Source organism: Heterodontus francisci, chromosome 32 (assembly GCF_036365525.1).
Source record: "Heterodontus francisci isolate sHetFra1 chromosome 32, sHetFra1.hap1, whole genome shotgun sequence".
NCBI classification, from domain to species: Eukaryota; Metazoa; Chordata; class Chondrichthyes; order Heterodontiformes; family Heterodontidae; genus Heterodontus; species Heterodontus francisci.
The window spans coordinates 31,215,785-31,221,655 of NC_090402.1; the positions used below are offsets into that span (position 1 = coordinate 31,215,785).

The 5,871-nt window shown below is 46.7% G+C and overlaps 1 non-coding gene across 1 annotated transcript; it reads right to left on the reverse strand.

Annotated features, from left to right (window-relative positions):
* Window positions 1-5,358: 5,358 nt before the first annotated feature.
* trnag-ucc (transfer RNA glycine (anticodon UCC)) lies at window positions 5,359-5,430 on the reverse strand. The gene has a single exon. It is a non-coding gene; the product is annotated as a tRNA-Gly (tRNA).
* Window positions 5,431-5,871: the final 441 nt, after the last annotated feature.

Below are 5,871 nucleotides of genomic sequence, written 5' to 3' on the forward strand. Positions count from 1 at the left end.
AACTCTTTAGCTGGTCCTACAGAGATGTCATCAATTATCGACCACAAACATTTACTCACTGTGCTGCTTTCTTTGCTAATGATCAGCTACGGATTATCATTCAATAAATCTGCAGTGGCTCCATCACATTACATATCGGGTATACATACAATAAATGTCCATGGTGAATGTAAATGGCTATTAAAAGAGCTGATAGGTGTTGAATGCTTCCAATTTAAATAATTTACTCTATTTAGAAGCAATTTAAGTAAGCAAGCAAAGTGGGTAGAGGATGCAGAACAGGCTGGGATCTGAAGAACAGAGAGTTTAAAGGTGGTTGTAGGCTGGAGGAGTTTACCATGGTAGGGTTAAGGTCATGGAAAGATTTAAAGAAAAGGACAAGAGTCTAAGTTTGAGAATTGTAAGAACCAATGTAAGTGTGTAAGGAAGGCAGGAGGGGTTGGATGGGGGCGGGGCAGGGGCAGGGTCAGGGGCAGGGGGAGGATTGAAAAACTGGACTGAGTGCAGAATAGGATTGGAGTAGCAGAGTTTTGGGTGAGTTGCAGTTTGTGGAGGGAGTGGCGTAGGAAGGCAGAAAGGAGAGAATTGGCTCAGTCATTTATGGAGGTAACAAAAATATAAATGAAAGTTTCAGCAGCAGAAGGATCGTGGAAAAGTGAGAGGTGTGCGATGTTATGGAAGTGGGAGTAGGCAGCATTGTGATGGAGAGGATGTAAGGATACAAACTCAGCTTGGGAATGAACAGGAGTCTGAGGCTTTGAACTCTCCAGTTAAGCCTGAGACAATGGCCAGGGATGGAGTAAGTGTTGAAATGGAATCTACCAGGAGTTTCAATCTTCTCACTGTTTGGGCAGTAATCTGGTATCACCCACTCTTTATAGGACCTGCCTGATATTCATTACATTGATTTAATTAAATGAACATTGAGTGGATTCTCTAAAGGTTAGACAATCTGCTCCACCAGATTACCATTCAAGCGGTGAAGACAAATAGCTAGCCTTAGATAGTAGACCAGCAGTCCAATAGCACAGAGGCAATGGAGAGATTGTGGCAAGCAGGGAGGTAGACCTAGGTATCAATCTAATGTTGAAGCTGACCTGATATCTGCAGATGATGTTGCTGAGGGGCACCATTTAGATGAGGAAGATGAAGAATTCCACAGGTGGCAATGCGGGGATCGCAAGAGAAGCCATTGCTAGAGATACTCTGTTTATGATGGGATAGTTAAGATTGGAATCAAGCAAGGCAGTCCCACTGAGATAGACAATGTAGGAAATGCTTCAATTTTTGGATTAAATATTGCCTCCCCCCCACCATTGTACAGTATTTCCATTTCTTGCATTTGAGAATGTCCGAATTGTGACACATTAAGGACAGTTTGTATAACTACTAGGATCCAACTGGAACTAATTTCGCACCAACTCAATTCATTTTCGACCCCAATAGCAATCAAAGAGAGGAAACATTTATCCAGCTTTCCTTAACCTGATTCAAACTTGTTTCACTACCCAGAAGTCCTTTAGGTTTTATAATTAATTCTTACTGTATCTGTCTGATTACTGACCATCAAAGCAAGCAATAGCACCATAGAACAATGATAAGGAAGTTAATATTTCTCAGCTAAGAGCCATCAATTAGGTAGAAGCTAAAAAGCATATTGTTAGAGTAATTACCTATTCCACAAAACAGTATATTGGGTTGGATAAAGTTTGAATAGTTTTCAAGTAGGTCTTTTGAAAGATTACCAACAGTAATCCTTGAATTCAAATGGAACAATTGCTTGTATCCCCAAAAAGAAACGCACTTTGTGCTGGAAGTTGACATTTGACATTTCATCAGTAACATCTGCAGTGTCAGTCTGAACATTGTCATGATGCATTAACTGTCTTCTCTTCTTTGGCCTCCTTGTCTCGAGAGACAATGGGTAAGCGCTTGGAGGTGGTCAGTGGTTTATGGAGCAGCGCCTGGAGTGGCTATAAAGGCCAATACTGGAGTGACAGGCTCTTCCACAGGTGCTGCAGAAAAATTTGTTTGTCGGGGCTGTTACACAGTTGGCTCTCCCCTTGCGCTTCTGTCTTTTTTCCTGCCAACTGCTAAGTCTCTTCAACTCGCCACACTTTAGCCCCGCCTTTATGGCTGCCCGAGGCACCCTTTAATTCTTGGTTACTGTACTTCAGCTGAATACAGCTCTACTGTGTATTACAGGATTAGAGTTACATTTGTGGCGGCACAGTGGCGCAGTGGTTAGCACCGCAGCCTCACAGCTCCAGGGACCCGGGTTCGATTCCGGGTACTGCCTGTGTGGAGTTTGCAAGTTCTCCCTGTGTCTGCGTGGGTTTTCTCCGGGTGCTCCGGTTTCCTCCCACAAGCCAAAAGACTTGCAGGTTAATAGGTAAATTGGCCATTATAAATTGTCACTAGTATAGGTAGGTGGTAGGGAAATATAGGGACAGGTGGGGATATTTGGTAGGAATATGGGATTAGTGTAGGATTAGTATAAATAGGTGTTTGATGGTCGGCACAGACTCGGTGGGCCGAAGGGCCTGTTTCAGTGCTGTATCTCTAATCTAATCTAATCTAAATGGAAACAAAATATAGATGTGCTTGGGCTAATGAGCTTGCTATAGCAGGATCTCTGTGTCACATCAACATTGTTATGATCGTAAATATGACACAAAAATTCCAGTTCATACTGGAAGAACAGACAGGTCATAGCTTTTTTTTCCCCAAAAATATACTTCATTCAAAAAATCTGTAAAATATACATTACAAAACTGTTCAAAACAGCACCAAGTTGACATTCCAAAAAGTGCAAAGGAAATCAGTTTTCTTCAATATAGGAGTTGCCTCACAACCCTTCCATTCCATTTTAAATGTCATGCATATTTTACAGCAAACCCATAATTGGTGTATACAGCCTTGGGGTTTCCCATGGATCCAGCCTCTCAGTTCACTATGGCGGGAGGACCGTACACAGTGGTCTTTCCCCATTGAGCCTTTGCTGCGACTGCCCCAAGCTTTAGTGCGTCCCTCAGCACGTAGTCCTGGACCTTGGAATGTGTCAGTCTGCAACACTCGGTCATGGGCAACTCTTTGCACTGGAAGACCAGCAAGTTTTGGGCAGACCAAAGAGCGTCTTTCACTGGATTGATGGTCCTCCAGCAGCAGTTGATGTTTATCTTGGTGTGTGTCCCTGGGAACAACCCATAGAGCACAGACTCCTGTGTTACAGAGCTGCTTGGGATGAACCTCGACAAAAACCACAGCATCACTTTCCACACCTGCTTTGCAAAGACACATTCCAGAAGGAGGTGGGCAACAGTCTCTTCCCCACCACAGCCACCTCGAGGGCATCGTGCAGGTGGGGTGAGACTCCAGGTGTGCAGGAAGGATTTGATGGGAAGGGCCCTTCTCACCACCAGCCAAGCTACATCTTGGTGCTTGTTTGAAAGTTCTGGTGATGAGGCATTCTGCCAAATGACTTGAGAGTCTGCTCGGGGAACCATCTGACAGGATCCACCATCTCCTTATCCCACAGGGCCTTGAGGACATTCCGTGGAGACCACTGCCTGGTGGTCAAAGATGTTTTTCCACACAAACTTTTCCATGAAGAATAGGTGATACGGCACAGTCCAACTGGATGGAGCGTTCCACGGCAATGTGACCAGACCCATCCTTCGCGACACTGGGAATAGATAGAACCTCAGCACGTAGTGGCACTTGGTGTTTGCGTACTGGGGCTCTACACACAGCTTGATGCAGCCGCACACGAAGATGGTCATCAGGATGAGGGTGATGTGGGGTATGTTTTTTCCGCCCTTATCCAGAGGTTTGAACATCATGTCCCTCCGGACAAGGTCCATTTTGCATCTCCAGATAAAGTGGAAAATGGCTCTGGTGACTGCCACAGCGCAGGAGTGGGGTATGGGCTAGACCTGCGCCACATACAGCAACAACGTGAGCGCCTCGCACCTGATGACCAGGTTCTTACCCACAATGGAAAAAGATCACTGCACCCACATGCTCAGTTTATGGTGTATCTTGGCTACTCGCTCCTTCCAGGTTTTGGCGCAAGCCCCAGCCCTTCTGAATCATATCCCCAGCACCTTCAGGTAATCTGACCTGATGGTGAACAGGACAAATGATCGGTCGGTTCAGTTCCCAAAGAACATGGCTTCGCTCTTGCTGCGATTTACTTTGGCTCCTGAGGCCAGTTCGAACTGGTCACAGATGATCAACAGCGGATCCGAGCAGAAGAAGGCAATGTCGTCCATGTACAGGGAGGCTTTGACCTGAGTGCCTCCACTGCCTGGGATTGCCACCCCTCTTATGCCTGCATCCTTCCTAATGAACTCAGCAAAGGGTTTGATACAGCAAACAAACAAGAAAGGGGAGAGAGGACAGCCCTGTCTGACTCCAGATTGGATCGGAAAACTTTCTGATTCCCACCCATTGATTGAGAATGCGCTACTGATGTTTGTGTAGAGCAGTTTGATCCAAGTGCGGATTTCTTCCCCAAACCCCATTTTGGAAAGCACGTCCATCATGTATGTGTGCGATATTCTGTCAAAAGCATTCTCCTGGTCCAAGCTGTTGAGGCAGGTGTCCACCCTCCTGTCCTGTACATAGGTGATCATATCCCTGAGTAGTGCGAGACTATCAGAGATCTTCCTGCCGGGTACAGTACAGGTCTGGTCAGGGTGAATCACCAACTCGGGAGCACGCTTGACCTGACTGGTGATGACTTTGGACAGGATCTTGTAGTCAACATTAAGCAGTGAGATGGGCTGCCAATTTCTGATTTCTGCCCTCTCCCGCTTCTGCTTGTAGATGAGGGTGATAATCCCTTTCCTTTCCTCATGGATTCTGACATGCTGCCGGCCAGACGCATACTCTCGTATTCCTCCAGCAGGTCTGGGCCGATCCAATCCCACAGAGCCGAATACAACTCAACCGGTAAGCTGTCGCTTCCAGGAGTTTTTTTTTAGATTAGAGATACAGCACTGAAACAGGACCTTCGGCCCACCGAGTCTGTGCCGACCATCAACCACCCATTTATACTAATCCTACACTAATCCCATATTCCTACCACATCCCCACCTGTCCCTATATTTCCCTACCACCTACCTATACTAGTGACAATTTATAATGGCCAATTTACCTATCAACCTGCAAGTCTTTTGGCTTGTGGGAGGAAACCGGAGCACCCGGAGAAAACCCACGCAGACACAGGGAGAACTTGCAAACTCCACACAGGCAGTACCCAGAATCGAACCCGGGTCCCTGGAGCTGTGAGGCTGCAGTGCTAACCACTGCGCCACTGTGCCGCCCTAGAAATAAAAACCTGCAATTTAAGATTGCAATGGCCGGGAATCGAACTCCGGTCAACTGCTTGGAAGGCAGCTATGCTCACCACTATACCACCATCGCGTACTGGTCTCGTCTCGAAGGACCTGACGGCCTTAGTCAGCTCGTCCAGAGTTAGCGGTTTGTCCAGACTCTCCCGCATGCTGTCATCTAAGACTTCCATGATAGAAAACAGTAGGAATGGGAGGCCGTGCTGTCCGTGGGTTTCACGTTGTACAGCCCAGCATAAAAGGATTTGCTAATCCTTATATGTCAGACTGCGAAGATGTCACCGAGCCATCCTCTTCCTTCAGGCTGTTGATCACAGAGCTCTGTGTGTGTACCTTTTGGAAGAAAAAACGTGAGCACATCACATCCTGCTCAACGGAGCGGACTCTGGACCAGAAGATGATCTTGGAGGCCTCCATGGCAAAGAGCAAGGCCTGCTGGCTCTTCACCTCATGGAGATCCACCTTGACCTCGACCTCCATCAACTGCAGCCGGAGCAGATTTTGCATCCTTTTC